We start from the raw sequence: 24,574 nt of genomic DNA, 5'->3' as shown, positions 1-24,574 counted from the left end.
TTCCATCCCCAACCCAGAAGAAAGACAACTTCCATCTGGACCAGCATTTTTTAAAAAAATGATGCAGTCGTAAGAATAGGAAGACAAAAAATAATAAACTCCAGAGCTTGATTGGAGAGCAACATTTTACCTCAGGATGTATAAATACTAAATGGCAAAGAAAGATGTTCCCAGATTTGTCCTTTGTCCTTCGTTAGCCAGACAGATAATGAGTTCCCATCGGGGAATTTTTTTTCATTCAAACTACATATAACTTCCATACTTCTGTGAAAAGAGAACCCATAAATCATGCATTATTGTTTCCTAGAAACTGGGACTGTACAAAGCAGTGCTCAACCAAATCCTTTGTTTCATAAGCTTGCAATGTTTTAATTAAATACCACTTTAAAGTCACACATATATAAAAGCCAAATGCTCCTGATGCGTTCACCTTTGCATAGTGCACAAGCTTCCCTTCCATGAGTGCTGCTGTGAGAAATGAGATGCTTACATTTTCCCCTATTTCTTTCTCTTGTATCAATTTAGGTGGAATTTGAAACACAGCTTGAAAGACAGAGTCACTATGGTAGAGTCATTGTGAGCAAGGTGTAGGCAATATAGACTGATCAGAAACAAAGAGGAGAGGGAGAAATGAAGGGGTTCAGGGAAAGAGGGATGAAGAGAGGGAGAGAATAAGAAGAGAGGAGGCAACAAATGTGGAGGGCGGAAAGGAAGGACAGATGGAGGAAGGAAATGTCTTGGCCAAGCAAACAAAAACCTAAGATAATTGATCTGGTCAGATATACATACCACATAATCTAGTTAGCTCTTCACCAACGTCCATGTTTCCTTGATCTCTGATATGTTTCTAAACTTCATTTCCCAGCCCCTTCACATGTAACTAACATGTATGTTACTGGTTAGTCCTTACAAAATGTGGGCAAAGGAGTCTTAAGTCCCATGTAAGAAAGGTCTCTGCTCTCTTACCATGTTTGTTCCTTCCTTGACTGACTACTGGCTAGATACAACACTAGCTAGGTGGAACATACCCAGTGTCAGTTTCCAAAGCCCTGGAAGATGCTAGAACCATACAATGAAGGACGCTGTGTCCCTGATGATTGCATTGGCGTAGAGTGTTCCTCTGCAACAGTGGACTGTGATATGAGCAAGATGAGAAACTAAGAACTGGGGTAGTTTTCACACAGTTAACTGGCCCTGACCTACATTCTCCATCCATACTAAGTGCCCTAGAAATTTCATGTACAAATCTCTTTTCCACTATTCAGCAACCTGTATATTGTATCTCAGAAATCCCAGTTTCACATTCAGAAAGCTTTATGGAGATCTTTCCCAAGTCCTAAATTTATAGTTTTAGTCAATTTGATATTTAGCTTCATATAATTTCTATTTATAAAAAAATAATGATAACTAAAGGTTTGCAGCCATCATGAATGACACAGTAACTATCTAGACCAGGAAGCTCATGATCAACCAACTTCTTCAGAAGAAATAGATAGTCATTGATATCCTTTATCCTGGGAAGGCAACAGTACTTAAGACAGAAATTTGGGAAAAACTTGCCAAAATGTACAAGACCACACCTGAGGTCATCTTTGTATTTGGAGTCAGGCTTTGGCATGACTTATGATTCCTTGGATTATGCAAAGAAAAATGAGCCCAAACACAGACTTGCAAGACATGGTCTGTCTGAAAAGAAAAAGACTTTGAGGAAACAACAAAAGGAGCTCAAAACCAGAATGAAGAAAGTCAGAGGGTCTGCAAAGGACAACATTGGAGCTAGCAAAAAGCCAAAGGAATAAAGATCCTGCAATGATTTGACCTGCGGTGATGGCAAATTTTTCATGAAAGGATTGATAAAGGGTAAAACCCTTAAAAAAAATAAAAAGGTTTCAAGAATGACACCATGATTTGGGTCAAAATGAGAAAACATTTTGTGAAGAGCAGTACTGGGGATTGAACTCAGCCCTTGAACTTGCCAGGTAAGTGTTCTACCAACCTGAACTACAACCCCAGTCTTTTTGCTTTTAGTTTGCTTTTTAAATAGGCTCTCTCACTTTTTCCTGGCATGACCTGGAACCATAATCTTTCTATCAATGACTCCCAAGGAAGTATTTTAGGCATTATGAGCCTACAGTCTCTGTCTCAACTGATCACCCTGCTCTAGGGGCTTCTTATGCAGCCAGTGACAACACATAAATGAATATGCACAACTCTGGCAAGCTGGGCTTCACAGAAACAAAAAGCAGGTCAGATGTAGCCAAAGGGCCACAGTCTGGACCCATGGGTTGTCAACAGTACTTAAATTTTCTTTCTTCCCCAGCACTGCACTGCATGTGGCACAAAGTAAAACACATTTTACATCCTTTCTCCTTCCCTTCGAGTTTGTTTTTTGAAGGTTTAGGTTTGAAGTCAGAACTGAGTTTAAGTCCTATTTATCAGTTGGTGACTCTAGTTAAGTCACCTTTTGGGAAAGGCTTCATTTCCAAATCAGTAAAATAAAGGTAACAATAAGTAACTCACAGGCTTTTATGGGTGAGGACAGAGAAACATACCAAATGATGCATATATTTTGTAAAATATAAATCCAAGTGCAGAAGTAAAAGACTATTATTGTAAGCTGCCTTTCCCTTCCTGGATACTAAATTTACATTCTTCCCATTAGAAATGTTTTTTTTTCCCTGACAAATCCCAAGGAGGTCCAGTAAATCCCCATTTAGCCTAGTCCAAGAAGCTAGTCTACAGGCTGCCTCCACCTGTGTTCTGATGGGCTGCCAGAAACCCGAGCTCCTTTATAGTCACTAACTGGAACCAGACAAGGCAGCTCCAGTTGCCAAACATATTACTGCTTTAGAGATAAAAGACAATAAAGATAGGTTTGTGATGGTCATTTTCAGTATGGTTTGACCAGCCAGTAACACACAGCAGTTGGCGTTGGACCCAATGCTATCTGAGATGAGCTGGATTTGAGATCCTATTCCCATTGAAAGACTATCACCCCTACAAATCCACGCTAAGGCCTGCAAAGAGAATACTGAGGAATCTTCTAGTCATGTATTAATATGGTGAGAAAAAATGTGGATGTTATGCTTGATTCTATGATTGCAAATTTCCATATCTACCACATTCTACTGAAAGTTACATTAGTAGAAAAATCCAGGATGTCAAGTGAGCCTAAGCCTTACCTTCCATAGATGATTGTAGAAACTGTATACAGTGATTACTTCCTCCTTTAAAAGAAATACATTATTTTTTGGGTTTCACTGATACTTGCATTAAAATGGGAAGGAAAACATTTTAATTACTTTTTTTTAAATGAATTAGTCATTTTTTATATCCTGACAGTGTCTGAGTAGTGCCTGGTAAGAGGTGGGCTTCAACACAAGTCCATTCACAGAGCAAAGTTCCATTCCCAGGCAGTGACCCGTATTGGAGATGGCAAATATGACACAGGTACCCTTAATTCTCCATCTTAAGCTCCTGGAAGGCATCACTAATTACCCAAGATGCCTTTTTCCTGCACAATAACATCTTGGCCAGAGCAATCTTTTAAGATCTCTGCACAGCAACCCATTCAGGATTAGGGTTCCTTTGGCTAGCAATTAGTCCCTCCTTCCAAATATTTCCTCTTGCACTCTTAATTCATTAAAGTTAATTGATTTTCATGCCCACCCAGTACCTTAAACTCAAAGCCTATTGTTATCCTTGACTAATAATCATCCAATATCTAACCAATTCCCAGTCCTCTTTAATATTTCAAATAAATTCTCAATTGCTTCTCCATAGTTTTAGCATAAGAGGTTGGGGAAACTTTGGTCTCAGCTATCTTAACAGCTTCTATGGGGGGAGGTGCCTATAGGGCTTGAATTCAGGTTATTGCACTCTGGCACTTTACCACTTGACCCAGGCCTCCAATTTTTGTACTATTTTTGCTAGTTATAGGATCCTTGAAATGGTCTTCCCAGGCTGGTTACAAACTGTGAGCCTCAGGTTTCAACCTGCTGAGCAGCTAGGATTACAGGGGCACCCAACTCAATAGCTTCTTAAGTGCTACTCTGTTCATAGCCTTACACAGCCAAAAGGGCTGCTATTGAGGTAGAAGATGTCAGTGGCTTGTCATGAGTTAAACCTTCCTTTCCTCTCCAACACCATCACAATCATTGCATTGACTTTGATATTCTTGGAAAACACTCTTTACCCTACTTAAAACACATGCACATTTCTATTGTTCACCTGTGATCTCCTTGGCTAAATTAAGATTCTTCAGTTAACAACTTCAATGTTGTCTTTTCAGATGTATCTTCCTGTATTATTCAGCCAATGGTTCTTCTCTTTCTCTGACACCCCTATTTTCAGTAAGTAAACCCTGGGCTTACCTAAGACACTTACACACACAGAAGCTGCAAGTTTTAGTAGATGAGGAAACATCCATGGAATTAGTACTTGCTCATTCTTATATTTTGCGATGTTATATTTCTCTTCTTTTGCTTTGTTTTGTTTTGGTAGTTTATGTGAATCTGTTTTGAGCTCTATTTGTAATGGGAGAATATCTTAACAGAACATCAGAGAAGAAAGTACCCATCATTTCCTTTCTTAATAAATTCACAGACATTTAGAATATTGTACCCTACATAAAGGGTAGAGTAGATATTCATGTTTGGATCAAGGGCCACTGATCACTCTCATTATCTGAGTTTGTTGGTTTGTTTTGTTTTTTGGTTGGTTGTGGGGCTTGAACTCTGGGCCTGGGCGCTGTCCCTGCGTTCTTCAGCTCAAGGCAAGTGCTCTACCACTTGAGCTACAGTGCCACTTCCGGTTTTCTAGTGGTTTATTGGAGATAAGAGTCTCACGGACTTTCTTGCCCGGGCTGGCTTTGAACCACGCTCCTCAGATCTCAACCTCCTGAGTAGCTAGGATTACAGGTGTGAGCCACCGGTGTCCGGCTGTTACTGTTTTTTGTTTTTTGGTTTTTTTGGTACCCCTTGATAGCAAGAATCCAATCATATTTACCCATTTTTTAAAATCTAGTAATGGAGGCTAACAGCTGCTTTATTAACCATACTTTAAGAATCAGTGAAAAGGCAGAGTTATCTAAGCATTGTCTATTGGGTGGCCTTAGTTGGAATCCAATTCCACTGCTTGGAATCTAATAAAGGGACACCCACAAAGATGAAACCATAGACCCAAATTCCTATTCATTCAATAATTCCATAATAATTTTTAATAAAATTAGAAACAAAGAACAATTGTGAAGATCCTTTGTCTGTCAGTCCCCCTCCTCAGAGAGCCTTCAGGAGATGTTTCCAGAGTGTTGGATGAGGTTTGGCTCATGCAAATCCATTGTTTATGCTTCCATTGGAAGAAGCTGTGTCCTCTCCCAGCCCCCATGCAGTTTTTGAAAATGGCACTCGGTGTAGGGTGTTCCTTGCAGAGGAACTTTGCTCTTGAGGGAAAGTTCCACATGTCGGGTCATAAATTTAGAAAGACCTGGTCTCAAAAGGCACTCTGATTTCAACAAAGGACAGAGGGAGAGGGTAGTTTTAAACCAGTTCTGCTAGAAGGCTCAGAAAGAAGAGAGGTCTGTGTAGAAATATTGGCCAATTTACTTTTTTAAACACCTATATATTTTCTTGTCACTCAAGTCATATACTCCTTTGCATCAATAAAGAACCTATTGTTTACCCACCCACTTGACAGATGGGTGAACTGAGTCTGAGGCTGTTGATTACAGAGTTAAAAGAGTACCTTCAGGGGAGATGCCCAATGGACTAAGTCTCCATCCCAACATGTCTTCTTTCTCTTGACTCTTAAAGAGAGGCTGACCAATGGAAACCTTCTGCCTGTCTTGGATGAAGTAGGCACCTTCAGAATGAAAATAAATGACGTTAAGACCACCAAAGTAGAGACCAGTAGTGAGCTCAGGAAGTTTGGATACTTTGCATGAATCCTGTTCCAGTTCAGAACTAACGGCTAAAATTTGATCTGACTTCCTTTGAGGTTTAGTGGAGAACACAGGGATGACTCAAGTCATCTTATTTGTTGGACTTCCTTCCTCTTTCTGGTCAGGGACTTAGTTTCCTGCTCCCATTTTATTCTCAATATTCAAGACAGGGCCTGCCATGTAGTTAACACTCAATAAATATGTGTTAAGTTACTATTATTATGTATAATCCAGTTACCAATTCATTTTGGCCTTAGACATTCTCTAACTTCCTAGAACTAGGATCACTATTCTACAAGAAGTTATGTTCTTCCTAAGCAGTAAGTGGACCATTATTTCTACCCTCAAAGGAGAACATTATGAGACTATCCTTAATCACATTCATGATATCCTGATTCTCTCTGAGGTACAGTGTATAAAGATGGGGTATCATAAGCTCCCCCCACATCAGGTCTACAGGATGAAGGTACAAACAGCTGAGCATACAATCTATGGACCAAAGCCCAGTGAAGTCACTACATTGGGGGCCCAGTACTGTCATCACTATCCTCACAAGTCCATGCTTCTGGAATCTTTTGTGCTGGACTCCACACACCTGCAGCATCTGGCTTATGGCTGAGCAGTTCGACTATAACAGACCGGATCCAATTCAGCTTGACTCAGACCCATGGGCAGGCAGTGCCTTGAACCTCTCTGGGACTCAGTGTCTTTGATTGTACCTCCCTCCCAATGCAGCAGATGGCAAACCTGATGTACACCTCTATTGTGTGGAGATCTTCTTACACTACATGCTCATAGCCAGCAGGTCTGGGAGAGACCCTGAGACCTTGCTGCTCTATTTAGCTCCCAAATGATGCCTCTAATGTTGTCAAGGTCATTGGATGGTGAATTAGATAATAGGAATAAAGATAATCAGAATAATAAGAAATAGGAATAAAGGCATTCTAAAGAACTGAAATACAAGTTCCATAAATAAGATTATTAATCATGATTACTCAATAATAGTATTTTATCTAAAACACATGAAACACGAATAGTCAAGTTTGGCTTATCCTGCTTCAGGCCTTGAATACTCTAATGCAAACCTTGTGATTTCATCTAAAACCTCCTTCAGACCTGCCCCTGAGCCCTCCTGTAATGACAGAAGTCAAGGGCACAGTGAGAAGATATTTTACTACCCATGTATTTATGTATGGGTTTTGGGGTATTTAAATACTGGCAATTAAAACCTTGTAAATTTGTATTATCAACAAAATAAATGTAGACGGGTTAGTTACTCATTGCTAATAAATTTGATCATTCATTTATAAAGTGAATGCTCACCCAAGAATCACAGAACACTCTATAAATATCACTTCCCTAAGCCACAAACCACCTCAACAAGGAAAGCACACAACACCCTTGAGGGGTTAAACAAACTCTTCCCAGGCCTGCTGGGGAGGGATGGCATTGAATTCCACCTCCTTGGTCCTACTCCCTAGTCAAATTCAGCTTCTGCTCAGGGGCAGACTCTTTGAAGAATGATAACCCTTTGGAAGCATTTCAAATCAGCCTGCCAGTAGGCCCCCAGCATCAACATAGCCCTAGGAACCTGTCTGCAGGAGGGAGGGAAACCATCCTTCTCAGCTGGGGAAGCAGAGTAGTTCTGGCTTCCTCTTCCTTTCTTCTTACCACACTTGGGCAACTCAGTTACTGCAGAAACCACTTCCAAATCCACTTGCCCAGCTATGCAACTCTGGCCTGTAACGAACAGCACACAGCAAAACTGTGAAAGGGTTGTTTTTTCAGCCTTTCCCCTCAATGTAAAGCCTTCTCCCTGGTAAATAAGCACAAGAAAGCCATGTTGCCTTGATGGAGCTGGGCTGGCTGAAGGGCAGGGTTGACGAAGGGGAACGGGTGATAAACAGATAGAAGGAACACTATAATAGATTCTTAAATTGCTTTTGCTGAGAAGCACAGATTCCTTACTTGGACCCATGAATTAACTGAATTAGAGCAGGGAAAAGCATGGGATGGCTGGCCCCTGTTGGTAACTGTCTTTGCTCGAATCAGTTCTCCATGCACTCATATTGGAATCACCTTAGGATCTAGGAAGAACAGAAATTATCTATAATATATTTACAAAATGGGATGGAGAACTTTCCCTAAGGAATGGAGCAGGAGAACCTCCTCAGGAAGTTCACTAGCCAGGCCAGGCACTAATGGCTTATTATCCTGACCAAATTACTCTTCTCCATGATGACAGCAATAAAAACTTCCCCAGAACCTCTCCCCAAACAAGAACGGAGATATTGAGCCACTCAAACACACCTGTGACCAAGGCTGTTTGCTAATTATGCCCCTTTCTACCATTGTCCCAGTTCAGGTCTTTGTCTAGTTAACCTAAAGCTCATGTCGGATCTCTGAAGATGGCTAAAGATAGACTGAAGTGCTTACTTTGCCTCTTCTCTTCTCACAGCTCTCCATGCAGTATAATACATCTCCTTTCTCTGTTCTTCACCACTACTCATCTCTTTATTTGGCATGCATGTTATGGTAAGTGGTGGAACCTGACATGTTTAAAACCTAGAGTTTGGGCTTGGGGCTTAAGTCCCTGGTTTAGGTTAACAAATCTAATGCTCTTTAGTGGTTATACTTTTTACTACAGCCCAAGGTAATACAGTAGTTTCAAGGATGTTCAGAAATGATCTACAAAAGCTCCTGGCATAGGGTGTCTTCATCTATGGAGTCTATCTCTTTGGGCATTAGCAATGCAGTGTGAAGCAAGTCAAAGATGTGAAATCAACACAAAACATCAGACCAGATCATGACACTTAGGAACCTTACACAATATGGTTCTCCTGAAACCTACAAGATCTATATATACATCAACATACATGTGCACATAAACATCTATCACCCATATCCTCAAGCCTACAAGTATAGGTGTAAACACACCTCAATCACCAACACTTTCCTCCTCAACCCATGGTCACACAAACCTGTGAGCACACTTTCCACATGTGTGCACCCACTTGCATACAAAAGAGATCTCTTTTGGGTTTCATTGTATTATTTCTATATGTATATATAATGTACTTTGATTAAATGCAACCCCTCTATTGCTCTTTCTTAGTTCCCTTCCCTTTCGGCTTGAAGAATTTTTAGTGGGTTTTATTATTTTGTTTTCATGCATGTGTATGAAAATACTAGGGTCATAGTCACCACCACCCCATCCTTTCCTTTTACTCTTCACTTCCATTAGCTTAGTCTAAAACAGTCCTCCTGCTCTACACATATACCATTCAAATTTTTTAGGACTGGTTGTACCTCAGAGAGAGAATATATTTGTCATTCTCAATTTGGCTTCTTTATAACTCGATATGATAATTTCCTGTTGCATCCATTTCTCTGCTAAAATATAATTTTACTCTTTATGGCTGATTAATGCTCCATTGTATATATTTATCTTCTTTATCTATCCATCCCTTATTGATGGACACATCATCTGATTCCATAGTTTGATTATTGTGAATAGTGTGCAACTGTGCAATTGTCTATTGTCTATTGACTTCCGTTCCTTTGGATATATGTACAGGAGTGATATAGCTGGAACATACAGTAGATATACTTTTAGTTTGGGAGGAACCTTCATACTTATTTCAATAGTAGTTAAAATAATTTACATAAATAGCACAAAAGCACCCCCTTCAATACACACACACACACATCCTCATCAACATTTGTTGTTGATTTCCTTGATGATCGCCATTCTGACCAGGGAAGAACGCAAACAAGATGTCATTTTCATTTTGCATTTCCTTTATAGCTAAGGGTGTTAAACATTCTTTTCTGTATTTATTGGCTATTTGAACTTCTTCCAAAAATTACCTGTTCAGGTCAATTCTGGTATTTTCTTAACTAGTGGCTTCATCTGTGTTTTTCTCTCGATCTAGCCTCTGTAAGAGCAGTATTCATTTTTACTGAATGGCCTTTAATTGAAATCATATAGAGATAGGAATGTAAAAAGAAATAGACATTGTATTCCTGTACTGTTGCTCCTAGTTGATCAAAAGAGAATCAGAATTTTTGTGCGGAGAACTCCAAGTAGAAAACAAATAGGATGTTACGCTTGCTGAGACATGTCTACAGAGGTAAAGAGACCTTGAAAGCTAGTGTCTTTGTTGGATACTGGTGGCTCAAGCCTGTAATCCTATTTACTCAGGAGCTGAGATCTGAAGATCGCGATTCAAAGCCAGATCAGGCAAGAAAGTTCGTGAGACTCAAATCTCCAATAAACCACTAGAAAACCAGAAGTGGCACTGTGGCTCAAGTGGTAGAGTGATAGCCTTGAGCGGAAGAGCTGAGGAACAGCGTCCAGGCTCAGAGTTCAAGCCCCATGACTGACCAAAAAAAAAAAAAAAAGCTAGCATCTTTCTATAACAGGACTTCTCTTTTGCCTTGAACCCAGATCAGATCATCTCTAATGATTCCTTCAAGACAGTCACTACTCCAGCTACCTGTTACATGAAGGTTTTTTTTTTTTCCTAATAGGACAGATGTTTCTTATAAGAAATACCACAAGCCACTTTATGGTCTGAATTTGGCTTGCTTATGACTACATCCTATCAGCCAAGGAACCAAAGACAGAAACATTTTCTCTTTGATCACATAATTACCAAATCATCTTTTAGATGTATTGGGATTAAATTATTTTCTACTATGTTTTAAGATGTGTTACTAGCAACCCCAGGTCCAATTTTTTATGTGGCCTCACATATGTAGGTAAACCACTCTACCATGAAGTTTCATCCCCAGTTACTATTTTTAACTTAGTAGAAGCCTTTGTTTGGGGGGAAAAGAAAGATTCCCTACCACTTTTTAAACAATCTTTTTATTAAAATTGTTACTCTTTATGTATTTTTCCTTTGACTGCTTGTGTAAAACTATCCAAAAATGATTCATAAACTGATATGTTGAACCAAAACTCCTTTGTAAAACTACTTAAAGATAATACAAACAAATAAAATGAATTATCCAAAAGCTGTTCATGCCCATATTTGTTAAGTAGAGGTTTAATGCGGTGTCTTCTTTGTTTAATTTAATAAATGTTGGGAGAGAAAAGTTCCTCAACATTTTCCATTCATGCCCTTTTGCCTCTGGAGTTTCAGTCACACAGTTTCTTTCATTTAGACACCATCATCTAGACACCAAAGCTGATTTCATTTTGAAAGCTTTCAACATTTAAGGCTCAAATGCCTCATTCTCTGGTCTTCATTGCTTCCCCACAGGAGGTCATCTTCTCGGTTTTACATACTTTCCCACGGGACAAAACAAATTCTAGGTGTTCTTTCACTAAGTTTTCAAAAGCAGGGCATCTTGGCAAGTCAGACTGGCATTCTCTCTTTTTTCTTAAATAGCATTATTGAAATTTAATTCACATGCCGTAAGATTTTCCCAAAAGCAAACAATTCAGTGGTTTTCAGTGTATTCATAGTTGTCCAACCATCACCATAATCTAATTCTAGAACATTTATTTCCATTACCCCACAGAGAAACCCCACACAGAGCACACATTAGCAGTGACTGTCATCCAGGGCAACAACCAATGTATTGCCAATGAATGTATTGTCTATTCTGGACAACTCATATAAACCATACAATATGTATGGCTTCTTTTACTTTGTGTATCTGTGCTCTAGTCCTTCTCATCCCTGTATGGATTTACCAAGTTCTATTTGTATTTGTGTGCACTTTTGACTATCAATACTACGGAAAACATATATGCACACGTCTCTGCATCTATACATGCTTTCAGTTCTCTTAGGTAGATACACTGGAGTGGGGTTGCTAGGTCACATAAAAAGTCTACTTTGAGGAATGGCCAAGCTAATTTTTCAAAGTGGCTGTACCAATGTTTCAATCCCACCAGCAAAGTAAGAAGATTTTAGTTCTATAATTCTTGCCAGCACTTGCCACTGTCTGCCTTTTTAATCATCAAACAAGAATCTGAAGCTTTCTTTTAAGAAGCAAGGTTAAGGAAAGTAAATAGGGATAAACCAAAACAAAAAAAAAACTAAAACAAAAAAATAAAGAAAAAAGAAAGAACTTTACACAATACATTTAAAAAAAAAAAGAAGCAAAAAGAAAAAAAACCCTTCTTGTTTTTGTATCTTGGAGTTCATTTTGATTAGCCTCATTTTATATGGTCATATATACATAACTATTGTGCTCCTCTGCTAGGACTATCCTAGACATATACAGTTTATTACAAATGAGGGAAAATCACACAGCCTATTTCTTGGGGTCTGGCTTACTTCACTTAATATGATTTTTCCTAAGTCTTTTCATTTCCTTATGAATGGGGCAATATCATTCCTTCTGATGGAAGCATAGAATTCCATTGTATATATGTATATATATATATATCACATTTTCTTGATTCATTCATCTACTGAGAGGTATCTTGGTTGGCTCCATATCTTAGCTATATGATAAATAATACTACAATGAATATAGTTGTGCTGGTAGCTTTAGTGTGGCCTTGTTTGTGATCATTTTGGTAAATTCCCAGGAGTGGGATTGCTGGATCACAGGGAAGCTCTATGTTTAGGTTTTTTGTTGTTGTTTGTTGTTGATCATGGGGCTTGAACTCTGGGCCTGGGCACTTTCCCTCAGCTCTTCAGCTCAAAGCGAGTGCTCTACCACTTGAGCCACAGTGCCACTTCTGGTTTTTTGGTGGTTAACTGGAGATAAGAGTCTCACAGAGTTTCCTGCCCAGGCTGGCTTTGAACCACGATCCTCAGATCTCAGGCTCCTGAGTAGATAAGATTATAGGCGTGAACCACCAGCACCTGTCTCTATGTTTAGTTTTTTGAGGATCCTCCATACTGCTTTCTAGAGTAGTTGAACCAGTTTACATGTTGTCACTGTTTTTGATTTTGGTACCCTGGGTCTTGTATATATGCTTATCTAATTTGGGGAAGGGAAGGGGAATAACAAAATGGTGAGACAAAGGACAAAGGGTAAACCAATGCAATGGTGATACTCACAAGACACTATGTTGGTAATGAACTTTACAACTTGGGGAAGAGGAGTCAGGAGAGAGAGAAAATGGGAGAAAACAAGGGAGGGGGTAACAATGTTTGACAAGAAATGTACTCATTACCTTACTTATTACTCTTTGATATCACCCTTACAAGAAAATAAAATCTAATTTAAAAACCAGAAGGTGGGACTGGGAATGTGTTTTAGTGGTAGAGTGCTTGCCTAGCATGCATAAAGCCCTGGGTTTGATTCCTCAGTACCAGATAAACAGAAAAAGCCAGAAGTGGCATTGTGGCACAAGTGGTAGAGTGCTAGACTTGAGTAAAAGAAGCTCAGGGACAGTGCCCAAGCCCTGAGTTCAAGCCCCAGGACTGGTAAAATAAAAGAAGCAAATGGTGTTTGCAAACTTTACTTCAAGGCACCTTTTGTCTCTAAAACTTACGTTGCACTCCTGACCCTAGAGAAAGCAAAGAACATGGAAAGGAAAGAGTTGCTGAGCCACAGGACAAGGGGTCCCTATAGTTCCCTTCTTAGTGCCATGCTTTGCTAGTGGGGCACCTTTGGTAGGTTGCGGTCCAACTCTGAGTGGCCTCCGAGGGAAAAATGATGACGGCATTTCCACTGTTCATTACCATAAAATGGGAAAAGTGTATAAATATTTCTATATCAGAGAACAACTTTAGGTATTCTAGAAAGTTCTTTCTGATTTCCCTGTCCTCCTGGAGTTCTATGGCAGTCACTCTAGGTGCATCATCAGATGAAAGGGATATTATAGTTAACTTTAACTCATTTTACATAGTTGATGATAATGAATACTCTGTTGAGTACACACATCAAGTGTGTTGTGTAAGTTAAATCCAGTGATTTTTATTTTCTTTGATAATTTTGGTTGGTTGGTTGGTTTCTGAGAAAGTTGTGAACAGTTCCTCATGTGATAATTTGTTCATCCATTTCTCCTCATGTTTGTATAATCTTTTTTTTTGGGGGGGGGTCGGTCGTGGACATTGAACTCTGGGCCTGAGCATTGTCCCTCAGCTCTTCAGCTCAAGGCAAGCGCTCTACCACTTCAGCTACAGCGCCACTTCCGGTTTTCTGGTGGCTTTTTGGATATAAGAGTTTCTTGGACTTTCTTGCCTAGGCTGGCTTTGAACTGCAATCCTCAGATCTCAGTCTCCTGAGTAGCTAGGACTACAGGTGTGAGCCACTGGCGCCTGGCTTGTATAATCTTTACATTAGTGCTTCCTTACTAGTCCTCTTCTAAGTGCTTTGATCTGCTCCTCAGTCCTCTACACCTCCTAGTGTTTTCCCAACATTTTGAGAGAAAAACTGTGTGGGCACTGACAACCAGGAAGCTACAGAGCATGGTTTGATAAGCAGGTGCTGGAGAGACATAAAGACCTGAATCTGAATCTCAGCACTGGTGTTTGCCAGTTCATGAACTTGGGAGAGGTTAAGTGAACCTTTCTGAGCCTCAGCTGGGAAGATTCAGAGTAAATCCACAATGGACAGGCTGTGTTGAGACAAGGAGAATTCCAGGGCTAGAGGTGTGGCTCAAGTGGTAATACACCAGTCGAACAAGCAAGTTGAACAAGTGTGATACCTTGAGTTCAAACCCTAGTGCCCTCAAAGAAATAATGCTTTTAAAGCACTTCTCAAAGAGTTACGAATGGGAGACTGGTAAGGGTTTAATAAATGACAGATTTTCCTTGATCAAAACAGAAAGTGCCGATAACAGCAACTGAGCCAAACAATGGATTCTTACTGGGCTCTAAGTGCTAAGCTTCAGTGTATCTGCTCATTTAATCCTTACATCCAGACATGCCTGGAACATGGCAGCTATTATCATTCTGGTGAGGCCACGGAGACACGGAGGAATAAGGCAGCTCACCCACGGTCTCTGCTGAGTAGTGGTTCTTGAAGTCTACCTCCGCCACAGGAGTCTTGGTTCATCTTCTAATGACAAAGTGGGCCATGGAACTCACAACAGGACCTACCACGAAAGGGACTCCTTGTCCCATATCCCTTCCTGTGACCTCCCAGAAGGGCCCCAAGGCTTCGGAGTCAAGCTCTCTGGGTGGCTACTGTGGTTCTTCTTTTGTTTCTGGGAAAGAAAAGTGTCCTGTAGGATCCAGCTGCTGGTCTCCTGCAAGTCCTACTGGGAGCCTATCCAGAGCAGTTCCTGGATCTGTGACAACACAGCTCTCCCTTGTCTCAAACACAGGCAGGACCATCTGAACTAAATCTGAGAAAGAAGCCTAGGCAGACATTTAGAACCCATACAAGGATGAGGCATTGAAGAGTCAGATTCATGAACACCATGGAACACTTTTGAGCATGGTTAGATTTGAGCCCCTCCTTCCTTATTCCAGCTCTTTTTAGAAGAAAAAAATATATCAGACATAAACACGTTCCTTGTAAAACAAATAAGAAATAAAGTATAATGACTAGGAGGAGAAAGCTGCCCATTACACATCACCTCTACCCTAAACCCACAGCTCCTTGCAAGGGTACTCACATTGAAGGTACAGATGTGTCTCTTCACAAGGTCTTCCATTTGTGTTTAAATTTGTATATGTTGGCATAAACATAATTTATTGGGGAAAATATTGTGTTTTCACAAAATAGTATCCCAATATGTGCAGTGTCTGCAAAAAAATAGTGCTTGCTTTCTTAATTCACTGATCAATAGATTTTGAAAATCTGCCCAAGTCCATGAATACATTGACAACACTGTTTTGTAACCACTGAAGTGTTGCTCTCTATGGTGCTACTGTGATTCATTTAAACTCATTTTTTGATAGACACTTGCTTTTCCTGGAGGACAGATTGTAAGATACTTACTGGTGTTCCTTACTTCTTGGTGTTTCTGTACATATGTAATCCCTTCTCCTTGAGTGGGCTGGTTGGTGACTTGGTTCTTAATTCTTAGAATAAAGTGACAAGATGTCACTTTGAGACTATTGCCCTGTAGAAGGGAGAAAAGAGAAGAGAGTCAGGGAAGGGAAGGGAAGGAAAGAGGGTGAAGAGAGGAGAGGAAGAGGAAGCAAGAGAGAAGAGGACTGAGAAGAGGAGGGGGGGTCAGAGAAAAGGGGAAGGAGAAAAAGAAAGGAGGAGGAGAAGCGGGTACAGGGAAGGAGAACGGCAAAGGAAAGGGGAAGAGGGTGGAAAGGAAAGGAAAGAATTCTCACTTTAGATAGTTCAACAAGAAATATACTCAGTACCTTATGTATGAACTGTAACCTAGCTCTGTATATCACCTTGACACTAAAATTAAATTTTAAAAAATCCTTCTAGCAGACATTCCCTTGCTGGTTTATAGAAAGCTTCACATAGCAAGAAGCAAAGACCAGCCCCTGGAAGATAGTCCAAAGTACCCAAATGCTTTCAACAAGCATGTGAGTCTGAAAGCAGATCCTTCACCTCTCCAATGAGTCCTCGGCCCCAGCCAACACCTTAGGACAGCCTTTGAAAGACCCTAAAACTCAGATAAACTGTGACTGGATTCCCAGCCCAGGGATACTGAGATAATAAATGCATGTCTTTTAAGCTGCTAAGCTTGTAGAAGTTTGATATGCAACAACAGATGATAGAACTGCTCATTTCAGTGACAATCTGCCCTTCTTTGTGTGATCAGTGCAATACTCTAGGATCAATTCTAAGACTTGAGGCTGCCACATCTACTTAATAGATGAATACTTAATATTGGCAAGGAACATTAAATTCCCCTCTAAAACTATTACAATTGTGCAACAGTATGAATGTTTCCATGTCTCTCCATGCCCTTGCTAGAGGAGATTCCATTGATCATTTAAATAATATCAGTCAAAGGAAAATCTATATCAGATTGCTTTGATCAAGTTCTCCTGGTTAGCTGGCTAAACATGCTTTTATAAAATAAATAAACCCATTTGCCACCTTTGTCCTTTTCTTCAAGGACCTGACTCCTGTTTGGTTTAATCTCATTTCAAATCAAGAACTGTCGTGAAAAGCATGAGTATTACCTCCAAGAGACCAAAATGTGGGACCAGATGGACTCATTAAAATGAACCCATTTAATGGCACTTTGGGTAAACAACTGTTACCACAATCAAAAACCAGTCTTCTAAGCTTGTCCTGGTGGCTCACACCTGTAATCTTAGCTATTTAGGAGGCTGAGATCTGAGGATAGCAGTTCAAAGACAGCCAAGACACGAAAGTCCTTGAGACCTTATCTCTAATTAATCACCAGGAAGTAAAAAGTGGAGCTGTGGCTCAGGTGACAGAGTACCAGAGTCGAGCAAAAAAGCACAAGGACAGTGCCCTTGCTGTGAGTTCAAGACCTAGTACTGGTACACACATGCAAAAAGACAATTTTCCATTGACCCCTCAAAGTCTACTGATCTTGCTTACTTTTTTGCAATTTTCTCTTCCAAAGAGCTTCTCTTTATTGCTACCCTCCCTGTAATTCTGAAAAACTCAATGAAATATTGTTCCATTTAGAGTAATTTTCCATTTCCTCTACAAAGGTTCAAGTTCTCTTCTTTTGTTTTCTCAGCAGGTGAAAGTGTTTCCTCAGTGGTAAAGGGCTCTAATGAAGACTGTTTCACTTAATCAGCCTCCTGGCCTTGGAAGAGTTCATCTACCTCTCTGCTCCCTGATTTTATTTTTCCTATTTGTAAAATGTTCCATTTCCACCACATGCAAATTTGTTAGTTTAGCTGCCCAACAACCTCTCAGATGTTTGCTCCTTAGGATGTCTCCATAGCCAACACTCTTCAGAACTCTCTAATCTCCCAGACTTCACCTTAGGATCCCTTACAACCCACAACTAGAATGCCAACAACGTTATCTCAGTGTTATCTCAAATATGCCAGTCTGCTCCACCCTATCAGCTACTATACAGTCAGGAACCTCTTGAGCTAAAGTGAAGATGTCCCTCCTTACCTCCCCACAGGGCTTGGAAAGAAGGACTTCGTGGGTCCCTCAGGACACCCTGCACTGGGGACTCATTTTCAGTGAGCCCTTCTAATTCTACATCCGCTATGCTATAATTTTGTGGTAATGCTTTTCTATCTCACCCACTTAATCCCTCGTTCTTCTGCACATCCTTATAGTCTCCAAAGTTTCCATGGTGAGTCCTCATTCCCCACAGAATACTCTACAAACTCTGGGTCACATTTTTTCAGTAGTACATACAACAGTTGGACCATTTCATTGTCATTTTGTGATGTTTTGGGTGAATTTTCATCTTCCTGACTAGGATCGACTCCTATAGCTACAGGTGTATTGCATCTTTGAGGACTGAAACTCAAGGGATAGCAATTAAAATACTAGGGCTTGTGTCAGGATGAACTGAGATAATGTTTAGTATTGCTGTGGTACAGCACCACAGACGTAACAGTGCTCGTGGTTCATGGAAGAAGGGATATGTTCTAAGACACCCTGAGGATGTTTGAATATCGATCCCTGTGTGTGTGTGTAAATATACACCTAAGATACAGCTTAATTTATAAAGTCATCCAAGTGATTAAAAATAATAATAAGATAGAATAACCATATTAACTACAAAATTGTATGAATATCGCTCCTTTTTCAATATTTATTGTACTGTAGACTTTTAGCAACTTCAGCAATCTTTCTTTCTTCCCTCCCTCCACTCCCCTCTCTCTTTCTTTCTTCTATCTTTTCTTTTTTGGGGTGCCAGCACTGTAGCTACAACTCAGGACTTTGCATTCTCATTTTGTGTTTCTTATTCAAGGCTGCCACTCTATCACTTGAGTCACACCTCCACTTTGGCACTTTGCTGATTAACTAGAGGTAACAGTCTCCCCACTTTGTCTGCCTAGATGGCTTTGAACCGCAGTCTTCAGATCTCAGTATCTAGCTGGGCTTTGGTGGCTCATGACTGTAATCCTAGCTACTCAGGAAGCTGAGATCTGAGGATTTCAAAGCCAGCCCAGGCAGAAAAGTCTGTGAGAGTCCTATCTCCAATTAACCAGCAGAAAGCTGGATGAGGAGGTGTGGCTCCAATGGTAGAGTGCCAGCCTTGAGCAGAAGAAGTCAAGTGAGAATGTGAGGCCCTGAGTTCAAGCCCCAGTACTGAAACATATATACAAAAAAAAGTTCATCTCCACCACCTGAAGCACTGTGGCTGCTGGCCTCTCAGGGAGCTGCAGCTCTGGGCACCTGGGGCTCTTTTCCCACGTCTGGGCCAGAGAGGGAAAGCATGAGTACAGCAAGAACGCTGAAGGGTCATGAAAGTGGCAGGTGGTGGAGCAGGAACATTGAGATGGTAGGATCAGGGCCTGATTTTAAGCTGAACCCGGATGTAGTGGGTCTTTCAGTGTAAAATTTCTGATTTCACTGGGTCTTCCCGTAGGAGCTGTGATCAGCTGTGCTGATAACACCAGCGCCAAAAACCTGTCTTATGATCTCTGTGAAGGGGATCAAGGAACCACTGAACAGACTTCCTGCTGCTGGTGTAGGTGACATGGTGATGACTACAGTCAAGAAAGGCAAACCAGAGCCAAGAAAGAAGGTACCTGTGACAGTACGACAACGAAAGTCATACAGGAGAAAAGATGGTGTGTTCCTTTATTCTGAAGCTAATGCAGGTGTCATAGTAAACGATAAAGGGGAGATGAAAGGTTCTGCCATCACAGGACCTGTTGCAAAGCAATGTGCGGACTTGTGGCCCAGGAGTGCATCTAATGCAGGCAGCATCGCATGATCCTTCAGTATATTTGTGAAAAACCAATACCCCATTATTCTCAAAACAAAACCAAAACAAAAAAATCATTATCCATGGACAGTAAACTGCCCATTTTCTGACTTCTAATGAAATTTTCTGACAAGTGCCATATTAACCCAACAAACCCAGTGACTGGCATTGGAGTAATTTAATCACATTGGTCATTCAGCAACACGACAATCAAGGCATCTGATTTCTTGCTTTTAAGTGGCTTGCCAGTAAAGGTGTGTTGCTTGTTAATGAACCAGGTACAGAAAAGTGACTTTCTGCTAGAGTCATCCTTCCAGTGCTGAATGAGAAATTAAAAGATGGAAGCTGTCTAGTATTCAGCTTACAGCTATAAAACCAGTCTGTTTGTCAATTCACTTTTATTAGTGTGAATCTTGTCTAGGAAATCAAACCATGCTTTTAGTTCCTTACATCCTAGGACATAATCCTTTTTCTTCTAAAGTAAATAGGGCAGTGTCTTGAGCTTTTTTGGAATGTTTCATCAAATCCAAACAACCTTTTCTTTAGCCTAGCATTCATTATTTGTGCTTGTCTGTGACTGAAAAAATCAAAATGATCCAACCTTTCAATTGACTATTCTCTGGTTGTCTTAATTCATGGGAAGCCAAAAAGGAAAAAAATTGGTAGGTTCAACACTGTTGGACAAGGATAAACAGAATCATATCACATTAACTATAATTTACAGCATTTCAACACATCTCAGCTTCTGCCAAAGCTGGCAAAGATCAGTTCCCATTGGAAAAAGGGGAGAACAGGGTGGAGCTGGAGGCTCAAATACAATATATGAATTTCTCTTTTCTAAGTTGGAGTTTGAGAATTAGAGTCCCATCAGCACTTTCTTTAATGTTTTGCTCATTCATGCTATAAAAATAAATATCACAAAAATATTTTCTGGACTCAGCCTCCTCTGTTGCTAAAACCAGAGCCAGCCAGTTTCCAAACAGAGTCACTGAGGCTTGCTTCATGAACACAGACATTTTCAGGCTGGCAGGCAGCCACTGGAGTAGTTATTGAAATTCAGTTCAAAATGATGGACTCTGCGTGAAAATGCCCATTTATGAACATTCAAAAGGACCAAACGTTTCCCAGGAAGATGACAGCAATGACAACTTCTAGGCCCAACCATGGTTGCCTAGAGATGATTACCCCAAACACATTCTGAGAGTTTGTTGGAAAGTCTTCTAAAGGCTGGGCTGTTTGTATTCAGATGGAGTCTTGTACATGAAGCTATTTATTACAACCTTAGAAAATAAATATATGCAACGGGGCAGGGAGTGTTGGTGGAATTTGTAGCTGAAATACCCATAGCAAGGTCTGCATCCTGGGCCTAAACAACCACCCTCAGATCTGAGCCCAAGACTAAAAGAACCATATCTAGGCTAGGGACCCTTCAACATACTCAGGGATGAAACATCTGGAAGTCATGTTCTTTCTCTAGAACCCCAGGAAATACCGATAACATTTTTTCTATCATTTCACCTAAGAACAATTTTTATAGCTAAATCCATGACTATGTTTTGGGCATGCAAGTCAGTAACTCAATCATAGCTACTATACCATCTGTAATGATCTTTCTCACAAGAATGAAAGCTGGTGGCTCACACCTGAAATCCTAGCTGCTTAAGAGGCTGAGATCTGAGAATTGTGGTTCAAAGCCATCCCAGGCAGACAAATCTGAAAGAATCGTATCTCTAGTTAACCAGCTAAAAACAAGATGTAGAGCTATGGCTCAAGTGGTAGAGCGCTAGCCTTGAGCAAAAGAAGCTCAGGAACAGAGTTCAAGCCTCAGGACCAGAAGAAAAAATTAAAAATGAATATGTGGACAGGCGCTTGATCTTATTTACTGCTGCTTTCCAAAAGCCTCATTGGGCATCCCCAGAAGCAAAACATGATCAAAGTATATGTGCCTATTCATTTCAGGTTTCTTTCAGAAAATTCATTTGCTGTTATTCAATGTTAGTGAGGCAAGCAGTACCACAGATTTTTAACAGTAATTTGTGGACAAGGGGAATGCCAAGTAGTTAAAAAATATTTACTTAATATTATTATTTCACTATAAAATTTTAGAAGTGGTAATTTCTAAAGCACATCTAAGTTCCACTTGTACTGAATACTAGTAATTGGTAGAAACAAAGTTTGTGGATCAAAGTTTGAGCATCAATGTCCTAATCTGTATTGACATTACTGAGAATTTATTCTTGCAATACAAATCAAATTAGGAGACCTTGTTCTCAACTTGACCCACAATTCTGAATTATGGCCACAGAATAGAGAACACAGGAAGTGATTCTATATCATGTGCAATGGCCAAAATTAAGAAGGTCCAGTTTCCACTTCCACGTTAGTCAGTGTAGCTTCTTTGCATGTGGGATTGAGTACATCATTCATATATTCATTTGACAAACATTCACTCATGGTCTTCTTATTTGCTTAGGCACTGTCCTAGACCCTATGGAGACAGTAAGGAATGTAACCAAATTCCTATTTCACAGAGATTATTTTATTATTGTAAAGGAGAAAAACCATCTTTTCATTTTAAGTATGCTATAGGGTCAGTTAGTGATAAGAGCTATGAAGAAAAATAAAATCAGGTAAAGAGGTGAAGGGGCAGGCAATGAAGGTAAAGTATTCTGGTTGGCTTCTCTACAAAGAGAACATTTGAACAGATACTTGAGGAGCTTCCTATGAGTTAATAGGAGCCATTCACTTCTGACAGGGCTTTTAACTTTCTGGTTTAAAGCAGCACCACACAATGACAAAAAAAAATTAGACAAGAACATTTACTGCACACTATTTAAGTGCTGAAAAGTAAAAACATCTTGTTACTCCAGCAAGGATGGAAACATTAAACATGAACTCAAAAAAGGAACAGACAATAGGAACATGTAAGTAGTGGACATTCTAAAATATCTATGTCTGCGTGGTTGTCACCAAGAAGTTTAAATAAGTTACTACATGAGAACTAAATGTATATTTACAAGAAGTCTTTACCTTTAATTCAGTCTGTTTAGGCTGTTATAACAGAAATGCTTGAAAGGATGACTTACAAACAACAGAAATTTATTTCTCACAATTCTGTAGCCAGAAAGTTTAAGACCAAGGCTCTGGAAGATTTTAGCATCTGAAAACAGCCTGATCCACAAATGGCTGGCCTCTCACATGGAAGAAAGGATTGTCACCTGAGAATGAATGAGGATTTCCCTTTTCTACACAAGAGCACATATTTTGGGGATCCATTTGTAAAAAGCATTCAGGATGTCTCACAAAAAGGCATGTTTCACAAGGTGAAAGTCTTATCAAGGACTTATTTTATTATAACAAGGTTAAAGTAGGAAGAAACAGAAAAAAGAGGAATGTTTCCTTGTTTCCCACACAGAATATGGGAGATAGATTCAAAATGGCAGGTGTTATCTGCTGCCTTTATTCTCTCTGAGCTGAGAAAATATATGTGGTCATTCCTTCTAAGAACTCCCAACTATTAGACAATGGTTTTGGCGGGGGCGGGGGGGGGAGGTTACTCATTATTCTAAAACACTAAGATGTTTGTGGGCCTGCTGAAAATGGTCAATATGTGAGATTTGGGGCTTTCTTTTCCAGATAAACTTCTCATCTTACTTTCTCTACCCATTTATAATTGCCAAGATTTTTGCCATTTCAAAGTAGAGCACAAATTTAGATAGCCTTCTCCTTTTTAGGTCTCCAAGTCCTTGTAACATTGCACTTATTTTTTAATATATATATATTTATTGTAAAGATACTGTACAGAGGGGTTACAGTTACGTGAGCAAGGTAATGAGTCCATTTCCTATGGAACATTGTTACACCCTCCTTTATTTTTCCCCTACTTGGGAGCTTAACTCTATTTTCAATTGCTCTTCAATTTCAATTTACTCTTTAGTTTGGTTCTTTTTATATTTATTAAAAATAATATCACTATCCTTCCTGCACCAATATGAGGGATGACTGTGGGGTTCTTATGGGAGGGCACAAATCCCATCCATGAGTGCTCTACCCCTATGACCTGAGGGCTTCCCAAAGGCCCATTTCTAAAGATCATGACATTGGATTTCAATATATGAATTCCAAGAAGAAACATTCACTATGTGTCAGCTCCTACATATTAGTTATACAATTATTTTCTAAGTCAATATTACCAGTGATATGTTTTATAGCAGAAAGAGCACCAACCTGAGGAAAAAGAGTTGACAGGCAAAGGTCTTGTTTTTACAATACACAGCCACACATCCGTAGTTTTGTCTATATGTCAGTCTTCACATTTGGAAAATGGAATGACTATGACCAATTTGGAAGATTATGGCAAGAATTATTCATGATAATGTTTATAAAGATCTAATCTATGCTACTGGTGATAAGAGATGTGGTTATATATACAATGTCTTACAAATAACTTAGAAAGAAAAAATATTTCCCCTTTAAAAAAAATAGCCCTTAACAATCATTCTTTTAACTTTTCTATAGTTATTGTTGTTCATTATATACTGTTATTCTAAACTGATATGTATTACAACTATTTTAGGAGGATATATTTTACATAAGCTTCTGTTTCAAATATAAATATTTGTACATACAGTCCCTTGAATCTGTGGTTTGTACACTGGTGAAGAAAAGCAACTCACACTGGGCATCTGTGGCTACTCAGGACACTGAGATCTGAGGATTGAATCAAAGCCGATGTAGGAGCAAAAAAGTCCTCAAGCTAGAATAGAGGCATAACTATATCCCAGTGTCAGCTATGAGCGAAAAAGTCAGGTGGGGGGGGGCGGGGAGGATTGGGTGGGGGGACAGGGGGAGGATGGGAAGGGATGGGAAGGGGAAACAAAGGAGGAGGCTACAATGCTTGATAAGAAATG

The 24,574-nt window shown here is 39.8% G+C and overlaps 2 pseudogenes; both read left to right on the top strand.

Annotated features, from left to right (window-relative positions):
- Positions 1 to 1,426: 1,426 nt before the first annotated feature.
- Positions 1,427 to 1,799, top strand: LOC105996583 (annotated as a pseudogene).
- Positions 1,800 to 14,714: 12,915 nt separating this feature from the next.
- Positions 14,715 to 19,676, top strand: LOC105996567 (annotated as a pseudogene).
- Positions 19,677 to 24,574: the final 4,898 nt, after the last annotated feature.

The sequence above is a fragment of the Dipodomys ordii genome, unplaced genomic scaffold (assembly GCF_000151885.1).
Source record: "Dipodomys ordii isolate 6190 unplaced genomic scaffold, Dord_2.0 Scaffold132, whole genome shotgun sequence".
In the NCBI taxonomy this organism is placed as follows: Eukaryota; Metazoa; Chordata; class Mammalia; order Rodentia; family Heteromyidae; genus Dipodomys; species Dipodomys ordii.
This window is presented reverse-complemented; position numbering and strand designations above follow the sequence as displayed.